Raw genomic sequence first — 13967 nt, 5'->3', positions numbered from 1 at the left:
AAGAACAACAAAGTATATATAAAATGTCTTAAGGCAAATCATTTCTTTTTATTTTAATTTTTTTAAAAGTTAACAAAATAATCTCTCATCAGAGATTCATATTTAATCCCGGGTTTTATTAGTATATGACCAAAACTGACTTCATTGCATACCAGAGTACCTTTCATACTGCCTTCATACTGAGGGTCAATAAATGCCTCATCTCTAATCATCGAAGTTGACTCCTTCCATTTTGACAAGCAAAGGCACAAAGAAGCATCTATTCTATAAGTTCTACTGAACTTTTTAAATAAGAAGGAATGTATCAAGCAAAACAAAATTCCAGCATAGACTGAGGAGGAATTAGGTGGGACAAATGAGTTATGGATCTGATAGCATCACAATATATGCATGAATGAAATTATTACAAAACTAATTAGAAGGAATTGAAAAAAAGTCAAAGTTAATGCTATTGGATTGTATATTTTGGGAGAGATGTTAGCACTAATGCAATGAAATTTGCTCTAATAGTTTCTGTTCATTTGAAGCAAAATGTCTGACTCACAGAAATAATAAATGTGAACATGAGAGGAAATTTGGCAATGACTATAACTCATGACTACATTAAGACTGAAAGGACCTTTTTTTCAAAACAAAATCTTTAATTCTTCAAATCCTGAAGCAGCAGAGAGAGATCAAAGGTATATTCTGTATACTATCTGTTCCTAAGGAGGTGTCATACTGGGCGATAAGCAAGGCTTTAAGGTCAGTCACACCAAGATGAGTAAGAGATTCACCACCGAAGGAGATCTTTCTAGCAAGACTACAAATCCCACAGAGACAAATAAGATAAACAGAAATCGTGAGAAAGGAATCACTCTAATCTGTCCTCAGAGTCTTTGGTGAAAAGGAGCTCAGGCTTCGAAGCTCTCAACCTGAAAAAAAAAATGGATGACAACCCAATTTCAAATCACTTTAACTGCTGTCTATCTATAGAATCCCAAAGCTGAATTGGATAGAACTATCTGATGTGTGTGCCATCTCCAATTTTATGTGGTACGCATTGAGTGTTTGAAAAATAATACCAGACAGACTGGGCACCAAACTGTAATTTAGAAAGAGTCCTAAATAGGATAGAAGCAATCCTAAAGAGGGTGAGAAAATGTTCACAGTTACAGATTGAAGGTCTGCCAAACCACCCCAGACATCTTGCTATTGTGCTTCAAGCATTATTAGAAGTTACAATGGTGTTGAGATTTAGCAACTTCTAGCTCCTGGCAACCCATCCCATTATGAAGTTCATTTATTTTTAATAATTTCTATTATCTAATGTAGATTTCAAATATATATTCATTCCTGATAAGAATCTAAGGAGAACAATTTCACTAGCAATATTTTCAAGTCTGGAAAGTAATCATTTCTTCATTCCCTTTGTCTTAAAAAATGTTGATAATGACCTGAAGCATAAAGATATATCCAGACCTCTACTAGGTTTCAGTTGTGGAAATTCCCTCATCTCACTGGGTATTACAAAAATGCCTTAACAGTGTTCACATCTGCTTGCTCTAGTGCTTAACTATTTTTGTTGACATCTGAAATATTTCATTATAACTTAAAGTCACCGCCAAGGATGACTTTTCCATTTACATATATCCCACGGAATCAAAATGCCATATTGATTTAACCTCATCATTTTTCAGACGATATTTTGTAGACGGTATAAAATTTGATAGCTATTCACATTTTAACGCCTTATTTTTCTAGATATCAGTATGACTAGAGAGACATGTTAACAAAATATATAGGCTGCAGTACAGTTTTTAAAAATATTTGAAATTTATTTCAGTTTGTGACAAAACTCCGTGTTGGTCTGACACAATAAAATTTTTGTGTGTGCAGTGAACTTTATTGATGGTGTTCAAGAAAGTAGGGTTCCTAAGCCTCTCAGTCTCTCCTGTTATTCTGAGGGTCTGGGATGGAAACTGTAATGGAAATGTTCAGAGTCGGGGACCGAATTAAAGCAAGGTCTGCTCAACAGCCAAGGGCTCCTCTCTTGCTCTTGTGTCCATGTTGGGTGGGCTCCAGGGATTCTTACTGCTTAGAAACCATGTATATCATGAGGTCCACCACCCTGTGCTGTAGTCATATTCATTGTCATACTAGGAAAAGAGTTTTACAGTGTTGTTATTGAGAGCAGTGCTGTCCCCAGCATCAAAGGTGGAAGAGTGGGAGTCACTATTAGAGTAATAGAAGACAACCTGGCCTTCAGTGTAGCACCGGGTGCCCTTCAGTAGGCTCTCTGATGACTGTTTCATCATCTCTTTATATTACCATTCTTGGCAGCTTCCTCCAGACAGCATGTCAGATCCTTGATGGACACAATGGGGATAAAAACAGAGAAGGCCATGCCGGTGAGTTTCTCTTTCACCTCTGGAATGACTTTGCCCACAGCCTTGGCAGTATCAGTAGATACAGGGATGATGTTCTGGGCAGCCCCACAACCATCACGACACAGCTCCCCAGAGTGGCCATCCATAGTCTTCTGGAGACAGTGATGGTATGGACCATGGTCATGAGTCCTTCCATAATGCCAACATTGTCACGGATAACCTTGACTGGACTAAGCAGTTGGTGGCGCAGGAAGTGTTACTGACAATCTTAACTGGGTTGTCATGCTTTTCGTGGCTCACTCCCATAACAAACATGGGGTAGAGATAATGACCCCTTTGGCCCCACTCTTCAAGTAGGGCCCAGCCTTCGCCATGGTGGTGAAGACACCAGTAGACTCAGCAACATATTCTGCACCAGCATCACGCCATATGATGTCGGTGGAGTTTTGCTTCTGGAAGATGCTGATGACCTTGCTGTTGATGATAAGCTTCTCATTCTCATTCTTGACTGTGCTGTTAAACTTGTCATGAGTGGAGTTATACTGAAGCATGTAGACCATGTAGTTAAGATGAATGAAGGAGTCATTGATGGCAATGACTTCCACTTTGCTGGACCAGGCAACAGTCCTGGTAACTAGACACCCAATATGATCAAATATGTTTACTCTGACTTTCACCATCATGTCTTGGGGATGAAGCTTCCATTGCATAAGGAGACACAATTGAGCTGTCTGTGGAACAGGGAGAAGCAGAAAACTGACATAATAATTCTTTTAATTAACTGTCAATGAATCAATATTTTTGTCAAACACAAAATATTATAAACTATCAATTCTATGCATATATGCAGTCATTGGCATCTCTACATTTAATATTTTTCTGTATATGTTTATTTTGTGTATCTGTATATGTGGATGCACATTCACTCTCTTGCATGGTGGACACACACATGGAAGTAAAAGCACAACTGGGGATATAGGTTCTCTTCTTCCATCCTATGAATTTCAGGGAATGAACTCAGGTCATCAGATTTGGTGCAAGTGCCTCTATCTGCTGCATAATCCTGCCACCACTCTAGACTTTTTTAACTTGCAGAATTCTTATTCAAAATGCACCTGTAATGTTCATTAGTTTCTGTGCAATCTACTTAATAATTTTCTCCTTGTTTGAGATAAGGTCTCATTTGCTACATAGCCCTGGAAGGCTTAAAAATCACAGAGATCTACCATGTCTTCCATGTCTTGTCATTATTAATTTGTCAATCAGAAGCAACCAATTTTACTAAATAAAGTTTGAAAATAAAATCTTACAACATTAAAACACAATGATCATTATTAAATAAATTTAGAAAAATAAAAATTTTAGATTAAAGTATTTTTGGCCCCAGCCTCTAAGCATGTTTTAACTGTTGTTTAAAGTTATATAGCTACTAAGATAGTTAATCCCATTTAAATAATATAAATGGAATTTCAAAAGTAAATTTTGCATCAAAACAGTGGCCCCAAATTAGACAATCTGCAAAGTTTGTGTCAGAATTTTCATATTGAAAATAACTATGTCCATATTCCCAGATATTATTTATAAATGTTCTTTTATATTTAAAGGGGGATATGATACAGATATGAATAATTTGCATTAGTATGGATTTTAAGGTTGATTTTGTTATATGTATATGTATTTCTGATATTTATTAAGGTATTGTGATTATATAGTTCATTTTAAAATGTAATGTATAATTAGGAAATATAAGTTGTTAATGGATAATCATCAATAATAGTCAAGCTTGAAGTCGTGTTAGATTTTCTAGATATATATAGAGATATATTTCAGTTAAAGAGTCATTCTTCATATCTTTCAAAGACTACAGAATATGGCATTTTAAATGTTTTAATAACTTAGGGCTTTTCATGACAATGAGACATGTCTGTTCCTGACAGCACCAATCTGCTTCAAAAGGAAGATGGGCATTGAAGAGGCTCCTTATGGAGTTGCTTAACCATTTGGGAAAGAAACTGCTCTTGCCTGGACTGTTGCATAAAGTGGACACAGAGAACCCTCAGAGAGAGGACTGCTAAACTTGCCTAAAGGTGAGATGGTCTTTCGGGTTTCCTGATTCATGAAAGAGTCTGCGAGACATTCTGCAGGACACAGCAGAAAGTGACTGAACTATCCTTGAAATTTCTTGCTTCATGGAAATGTCTGCTGCATACTATGGGCCTGAAGGCTGAAGATGGATGCCCCAACAGTACAGAAGAACTTTGGGTACCTGTACAGACAGTGAGATGTCTCTGTCATTTCTAGAGTTTTGGAAGTTGCTTATTTCTTGTTTGCTTAGGTAATATTATATAGTTCTGGAGTCTTTGATGGAGTTGAAGAATGGTTAGTTATAGTTTTCCATTATTATGATAAAGATAAAGTAGATCTAAATATTGTAACTGTAATTCTTGTTTGATAACTGTTTTGCTATATGTAATTTTACTATGTTAAAGTAAAAGCCTTTCTTTTTGTTTAAACAGAAAAAGGGGAAATGATGTAGGTGGGTCTTCTTTCTATGTGTTGCTTTCATTGGTTAATTAATAAAGAAACTGCTTGGCCTGATAGGTCAGAACATAGGTGGGTGGAGTAGACAGAAAAGAATGCTGGGAAGAAGGCAATGAGGCAGACGCCATAGCTCTCCTTTCTGAGATGGACGCAGGTTAGACTCTTCCCGGTAAGCCACCACTTCATGGTATTAGACACATTATTAGAAATGGGTTAATCAAGATGTGAGAGTTAGCCAGTAAGAGGCTAGAGCTAATGAACCAGGCAGTAATTAAATGAATACAAAAAATTGTGTGTTGTTATTTCGGGTATAAAGCTAACTATGCAGGAGCTGGGCGGGACGAAAAGCAGGACTGCTTGCCTCATCACTACAATTTCTGTTTTGATAAAGACATCTTTGGACACTATCTTTCCAAACTTAAGATCTCAGACAAATATGCAAATGAAGAGAGGGCCCCATAATCAATCTTCAATATGATAGAATAAGATTCTCCCCTCTGCCGGGCAGTGGTGGCGCACGCCTTTAATCTCAGCACTCGGGAGGCAGAGGCAGGCGGATCTCTGAGTTCGAGGCCAGCCTGGTCTACAAGAGCTAGTTCCAGGACAGGCTCTCGAAACTACAGGGAAACCCTGTCTCGAAAAACCAAAAAAAATAAAAAATAAAAAAAAAGATTCTCCCCTCTCAGATGGGTCTCTCATGGGCTAATGTTCGCTCATAGAAGATGGGATAAGTGGATCTGGTCCTTTGTTCTTTATTACCTAGAATAATTGAGAAATTTGACTTTTAAAGCTGGTGGCAGTGTCAAGTGGAACATTGGAGTGTGAGACCCATTGCCAAGACCTGAGCTCATCCCTAGACAGACAAATTTCAGGCTACTAGATTTGGACAGTTATTCCTTCAGTTAACCTGTATAGCTACCAATTGCCTCAATTATAATGACACTCCTTGCTGGTACATTCTGGTCCTATTTCCTACCCCATAATCTCATAACTGCAGGCAGCAGTCCTCCCGTTCTAGAATCCAACGTCACATGTAGCACTTTCCAATAATACTCATGGTAAAGCCTTTTCTTACTTATGTGTATCAATGTGTTGCTTACATGCATGTCTGTACATCATGTGAGAACAAGGCATCAAATCCTCTGAAACTGGAGTTGTAGACGGTTGCAAGCCACTGGAAAAGTGGTAGGAATTACACCCTGGTGTTCCAGAAGAGCAGTCAGTGTTCTCATCCCAAGAACAATCTCTCTGATCCAAATTCAAGATGCCTCTAAATAATTCCCACTCTACTCCCTCTGTTATTCCTCTAGTGGCTCATTCTACCATTGTCTCACATTGCCTAATGACTTTGGTATCCCACTGGCCTCAAAATTTAACTGAAGAATTGATAACTTTGGAAGGCAAGGCCTCTGTAAATATGCTCTTCCACTGGACTCTTGTGACCTAACTTCTCTTTTTCTTAAATTTTTTATACATATAGCTTTAGTAAAAACTTTCTTTGGTCACTTTATTGCACATCATACTTTGTTTTGCTCCAAAGTACTTGTATTAATGAAATGTATATATTATGGTATCTATAATCTCAGCCTCCACACATGTGATATAGTTATGTGGCTTCTACACAGAAGGTCACATGTTATTTGTATGTTCATTCAGTGCCCAGACTAGCAATCTACATTTTATATTCAAATAATTTCAATAAAATTGATTGACTTTGCTTTGACTCTAAAAGTTTTTCCTTAGATTTGTATGATATGATTTACAGAAACATTAACCTTAACAATGAGAACTTATTCATTAATTCCTTTTTTATATATTTTACCATGGTCTTAGAAAACACATGTGAATGCTGTTCTTAAAATAAAACAACCTTTATACATCAAAATGTCTAAAAAGAATGTATCTAGAGTATTAATCAATACCAAAACACACTTGACAGCACATTGGAATTGGGTACCCTGAACTATAGCCAATCATGGATGTTATCAATTTTCTCCCTAAAAGCATTTAAGACAAGTTTGCCAGCTGTTATGGACAGACTATAACTTTCCCTCTTGTCTTCTCGGTCATTTAAAAATCTCATCGGATTTCCTTTTATTAACAGGTTAACAAATCTATTTCAGTCCAGTGGAGTACTATCGACTAACTTTGAAATATTAGCCACTTACTATGTGTCACATTGTAGCACTCTTCCAGATATCAGAGTCAAAACTGATATCAGTTCTGAGGTGTGTTTTATATAATGTGCGTGCCATTGACCATAACTTGGAAAAATCATGTTCTATAACTGTGCCTGTTCACTTTATGACATGTATAGCACAGTAAATGTTAATTGCTTTGAAGTATATTAAAGTGGGGAAACTGGCATACTTTATGTTTAAAAGCTTAAATTGAGAGAATATGAAAACTGTAGAACATCCATGAAATAATTATTGGACTCAAATAATAAATTCAGATGAATATCATTAAGAAAATTTACTTTAAAAGGACAAAAAATCAAAAACCTATAGAATATCCTATTAGAAAATCTTGTTAGCAATGATCTGGGGATGGAGGAGTGCCTAAGTGGTAAGATTTTAGTAAAAGTGAGGCATTAGGTTCATTCCGAACATCAAACCAAAAAATAGTAATTATTCAAGTCAACATCTCTGGAAAAGTGTAAGATATAATTAAATTTTCTATGTTAATCACTGCATTCGTTCTCCAAAGTTGGTAATCAGAGAGGCATAAAGGAAAAAATAAAACCTAAGCAAAGTCAAGGTAAAAGAGTTGAACAGTCGCCGGGTGGTGGTGGCACATGCCTTTAATCCCAGCACTCGGGAGGCAGAGGCAGGTGGATCTCTGTGAGTTCGAGGCCAGCCTGGTCTACAAGAGCTAGTTCCAGGACAGGCTCCGAAGCCACAGAGAAACCCTGTCTAGAAAAATCAAAAAAAAAATAAGAATTGAACAGTCATTCTTCTTCAGAGACTGTTTAAGACATAAGGCATGTAGCAATTATAGATTACAAACAAAGGCCATCTCAATGAGTAGGTATAAATTAAAGATAAATAAACATTGTGTAACCAAACAAAGGAGCATTTCTGGTTCAAGAAAAGTTCTGAAAACAGTCTTTCTCAGGTTGGAATCAAAGGTAATTTCCCACAAGGTCTCACCTTTAATCAATACAGAACTCATGACTGATGTAGAAATGAATCTTTATTCAAAATTGAAAGTCTAGAGAGTTATTCTAAAATGATTGCATAATCTTGGAATTATTTTGTACTGTAACTAGACTTAAATTATGAAATAGCAACAATTTTAAGATTTTTATTCCTCAAAAAATAAGATACAAGAAATAAATATAATTTTTTAATGTTACTAAATTGTAAAAGCAGTTGTCAAAAGACTATAATGTTAATGAAAAAGCACTCTCTTTGCAATCAGAAGAAATTAAAGAGTCCTTTGAATGATATTTCTTATTTGTTATTTTGATTATATCTTTGAAGTCAGTTTTCTTCAAAACAGTTTCGCATAAAACCACATGAGATCAATCTGTCCTTAGATATCTATTTTAGAAGCATTTTGATCCAGAATAGAATAACATTTAGAATTGTTCCACTGTGAAATAAAATTTAATACAAATTTTATATGAAAAGGGAAGATTACACTTGACTCAGAAAGTAATTCTTAAGAAAATTGAAATATATATTTGAAGACATATGTAATGTTCTCAAGACAAATTATCTCAAGTATTTTGTCTAATTACAATAATTGAGAAAGAATAACTAATTTATACTTATGGTTTAAGACTTAAATAGTACTTATAAAATATTAAATAAGTTGTATTTTAAACATGACTATATTTTCTAAGTATGAAGTTTGAAACTAAAGATTAACCATATACAATTACAATAATTTTGCAGGACAAATATTATCACTTCAATTTTGCATAATAAAATTATTAAAAATAAGTATGACTTTGAAATATTTAATGAAATTTATGTTATGCAAGAATCAGAGGCTCCATGATAAAAAAATTCAACAACAGAAGAAAAACCAAAGACAGCATAGAACACCACTACCTTAGTTCCCAAAACAGTTAAACATGTACAAGGACACTGCAGACAAGGAACAAAGAATGGCAGGAAAAAGTGAAAATGTTCCCTTTATCTACTGCAAATCCTACTGAACCTACCTGACTCTTATTACTTTTCCGTAATGTCTACAATGCACACAGAAACTCATCATTTAATTGTCGTTCTATCTGCAGAGCAACAAATATTCAATTCTTTGTAAACTTCTTAATGATGAATTGAATGCTACATAAATTATCTGTAGTGTGTAGTGTATCGGCGATGTGGGCATGGCTGTAATTGAAAGTGTCCAGCTTCTCTCAGAAGTCAATTCTCTGAGATGAAACTGGAAACCATCTTAATCAATGCTTCGCCTCCTCTTTCTCCAAGGACCCCTTTAAGAAGCCACAATGCAAGTGTCATTCAGTCCTACAATATGACCGATCTCTACAGCATTACCACAGTTCACATCCAATATAACCACTGATGTGTAGACACATAAACACAGACTTGCACAGCAGATGTCCTGAGTCAAACATTTGCACTTAGCATTGAAAGACTCTGTAGAGATGCTTCTGTCATGAAGAATTTTAAAGAATGCTGAATAAAGCATACACATTTATCAAATTTAAATTTTATATCCAGAGTCTGAGAGTATTTGTCAAGCAATGCAAGTAATTGATTAAAAGAGTCTATATTTAAAATAATAGATTTTGAGAGATGGTGTAGCAATTAAGAACAATTACTATTCTTGCATAGGATCAGGGATGGTGGCTTAAAACCACCTGTAACTCCAGTTCCAGGAGATAATTTGACAGCCTCTTCTCAATACTTTTGATACCAAGCATGTACAATATGTGTGTATGTATACATATACATATGTACCCACACATACATGCATATGTGTGCAGGCACTCACATATATACATAAAAACCTTAAAATATTTTCAAAAGGTAATAGAGGAATAGAAGAGGCAGAAAAGGAAAAGAAGAGTGGACTGAAACTTCTTTGCTCTGCATTTTCTAGGAAACTGCTTTCTGTGAAGGCTGTCAATCAACTTTGTAGATCAACAGCATGACTGACTTGTCAACTAAGTACATTCTCCAACCTTAGTGTCCACAGAAATCCATAACTGGGACTTTTCTTAGCAAGTTTTAAGTTGAAGGTATACTGGGCAAGGTATAATTTGTTCAGCATCATTAAGAATTCTGTAAATGAGTGTGCTCTATTCCCTCTATGATCAAATTCTCATGAAACTTCCCCCTCATGAGACTTTTCACATGCACGACATTCTAACAATGGTCCTTTTAAAGCTACAAAGGCAAGTCTTTCTTCTAATGTTAGATAACACATAGTCCCTGAGTCGCTGCATCATATAGACACAGGTGGAGCTATGTAGCATGACTAGGAGAGGGAGGACTGTTTGATGGTCACAGCAAGAGAAACAACCTCAAACTGGAGTTTCTTGCACAGATCTTATGGTTAGATACCACAAATATGTTCATAATTTATATTTATATTTATATTTATATTTATATTTATCTATTCATTCTTTCTTTCAATTATTTGTTTAGGGCTGAGGATCAAGCCCAGGGCCTTGCACTTGCTAGGCAAATTCTCTTAGCTACAGCCCCATTCCCATTTGCAACCTTTAAATCCATATTAGATTGGCAGACATAACGATGTCCTTCTATTTTCCCCTAAGGAATCTCAGATCCAGCAAAGCACTCTTATAACTTGAAACAGCACTGTACTCTGAAGGCTCATTTTTCTGTTGCAATTTTCTGACAATTTTCTTTACTTTCAGATGTTATAAATAATGTGCTTAAACTCTATTTAAAAGAAAGGTTTATTTCATCCATCCAGTGAATGTTCTTTTGCAAAAACAGAACTTTTTTGAGAATCCATAAAAACAAAATTGCAAAAAGAAAGCAATCAAGCATGATACCTTTGATCTCTCCATTTCCCTTTATTTTTTTATTTTTATTAGAAATAGATTCTTCCATCGTATAATAAATACAACCACCGAGAATTTTAAATAGAATGTTTTTATCATATTCTTTCCTGCTCTCCCCAACTCCCCCTAGTCCCTCCTTGTTTCCATTTTTAAGCTTTAGACTTGACCATCCTCAAAAACAAGCACAAAACACCAGCAATCCTTTCTCTTTAGTTCATTTCTCTGCATGTTCACTCAACCTTTGTTCTTTCCTTCTGGATTACATTTAAGCTGTTAGAACAAGTGTCCCCAATCATCCTTCCCCATACCCAGTCACATTCAGACTTCACTAGTACTCAGAAGAAGAAAAATAAAACTGAGATTCCTTTCCACATGGCTATCACGCCCAGGCCATTGGGAGAAGAAGATCCTGGAGACCACAGAAGCAGATGCACATTAGACTAGCAAACTGAAACATTAAAGAAATAAGCCCAGATTCCTCCTTCCCGGTCGTTCAGTTGACCATGGAGGCTCGCACTCAGTTCACTGACCACCCAACAGGTCAGCAAACGTGCGCCTGTGCTGCCAGAGTGTGCTCAATGTTGTCTCCACCCCATCACAACTACTAGCAGCCATCAGAAGCACCATGTGGGGGCAATTCTAATTCATTTGGCAGAACTCACAGAAAAGTCTTGAATGGTAAATAGACCAATATTGTTGTCCAGTGGTGGGAAAATAAAGGCATAGTCCCTGTGCCTGCCAGAATAAAGATGAGGCAAAACTTCCTGAAATCCCTCAGATTTCTCCTAGGTCTTCATCCTCTCTTGTACACAACAGGGTAAACCCCTATGCTTCCTTCCAGCGAAATATCAAATCCTGCTCTCATATTCCCATAACCAGCTACCCCTGCATCTTCAAGACTAGTGTCCATTGATTCCCTTGCCCACCATCACTCCATTTCACATCTCAGTGACCATTTTTTTCTCTTCTCCAGCCCCCCAAAAAAGGCTAAAAGAAAAATTTGAGAAATTTTACAGCTAATTACAAGGCAATACTTTGTTCTAGGGGTTCCAGTGGTCAAACTGATGCTTTTCCTGAAAATTGAGTTAGTATGGTCTGAGAGAGGAAAGAGGACAATCAGAGAAGTCACTTAAACTCAGAAGAATCAAGCGTGTCGGCTGCTACAAAACTTCCCCTATGACTTCTCTGCCACAGGGGATTAAAGTGTGGAACCCTGAGCTAGATAAACTTTTCTCCTTAAAGTTGCTTTTGCCGGAGCATTATTTTTCACAGCAACAGAAGAAAAAACTAATATGCTTCTTATTCCCTGTTCCAGGAGACCCACACAGCCCACTAAACCACCAATGAATTCTATAGAGGTGGGCATGCTGTACATTTAGGATCATGCTGTTCACAATGGGTTCTAATTTCATTTACAGTTTCTTTTTGGATCAATAGCCATTTATAAATTAATTATTCTATTTTCTTATGTTTGGTAGTTTTTTAGTTATCTTAATGTTATTGACCTTTCTTTTAACTCCATCTCTGTCAGCAAACAGTATGATTTCAATATTTTTAAAATCTGTTTGTCAGAATATTATCTGTCCTGTTAAAGTGTTATAGGATCATGAGTACTTCAAACTAATGAGTTTTTTTTCCATTTGGTACTCTGTTGTCCTGTGACTTTCACATGTCAGAGTGATGGAGACCGTTTAAACAGTCTATGTCTTCCAATGGTATCTTCTCACAACTTAGTTGGATGGTTGGGTATTTTGTTTTGTTCTGTAAGTTTCAGAAAAGGACTGGTATATGTCCTCAACTGTGATATTAAAAATGTAGCACAGTGACAGTACCTGGACTGACATATAGGTGGCCTTGGGTTCAACCCCCAGCACTATAAGAATAAGATGTGTGTTGAGATTCTATCAGAGTAAGATTTCTATAGAAACTTCAGACTTCCTGGTGAGTCCTCAGACAAGTTTCTTCACTGTGAAAATCTTGATTCTAAGTATATTCAATACTACATTAACTTTACATTAAATATATAAATTTGACAGACAGAATGGGCATTAATGAAGATAGGCCCTCCATTACTGTCCTTCCTAATTTAGAGTTCGGGGATTTTAGCATCTTGTATATATTCTAAGTATGTATTCTATCATACCTCTGCCATAGACAGAAACTGTTCAAAATTAGTTGACACAAGTGGCATTCCCTGTCACTGTAGCTGCAAAGGAGACAAAGGCAGGAGCAGCTGAGTTAGAGGCCATTTGGGGCAACTGAGCAGACCCTATTTCACTGTCTCATAATAAAATTTCAAATAAGGCTAGAAATGAATCAGAGAAGAGAACCTTGATGTTGGGAGTCCCCTCTGTGTACTGTGGTTACCATTAATGAATAAAGAAACTGCCTTGGCCTGATAGGGAAAAATTTAGTTAGGCAGGAAATCGAAACTCAATGCTGGGAGGATGACGGCAGGATATAGTGATGCCATGGAGCTGCCAGTGTTAGACTTGCCAAATCTTTGCTGGTATGCCACTACCACATGGCCATACACAAATTAACAGAAATGGGTTAAATAAATATAAGAGATAGCCAATAAGAAGCTAGAGCTAATGGGCCAAGCTGTGTTTTAATTAATATACTTTGTGTGGTTATGTTGGTTCTGGGTGGCTGGGACAAACAATCTACGCCTTGCAACAGAACCTGACTAGGTAGAATTGTTTGAATTCAGCCTCCTCCCAGACCAAATAAATAAATGAATATATAAATAATCTACTATGACCATATGTATGCCTATATCCCAACTAATCAGTCTATTTTGCTTTATGATTTTACAGTATCTCTATTGGATGATATGGGATTCCCCTCTGTATGATATGAATATGTTTTATTACCATTGGTTAATAAAGAAGCTGCTTTGGTCTATGAAAGCACAGAATACAGCAAGGTGGTAATTCCAAGCAGAGATAAGGAGGAAAAAAGGCAGAGTCATGGAGACACCATGTAGCTGCCTAAAAAGACAGATGCCAGAACCTTATTGTTAGTCCACAGCCTCATGGTGATAC

General features: G+C 36.5%; 1 pseudogene; it reads right to left on the bottom strand.

Annotated features, from left to right (window-relative positions):
* Positions 1-2070: 2070 nt before the first annotated feature.
* On the bottom strand, positions 2071-3049 carry LOC119820329 (annotated as a pseudogene).
* Positions 3050-13967: the final 10918 nt, after the last annotated feature.

This window comes from Arvicola amphibius, chromosome 8 (genome assembly GCF_903992535.2).
Source record: "Arvicola amphibius chromosome 8, mArvAmp1.2, whole genome shotgun sequence".
NCBI classification, from domain to species: Eukaryota; Metazoa; Chordata; class Mammalia; order Rodentia; family Cricetidae; genus Arvicola; species Arvicola amphibius.
Note: the sequence above shows the minus strand (reverse complement) of the source record. Positions and strands in the feature narration are given on the sequence as shown.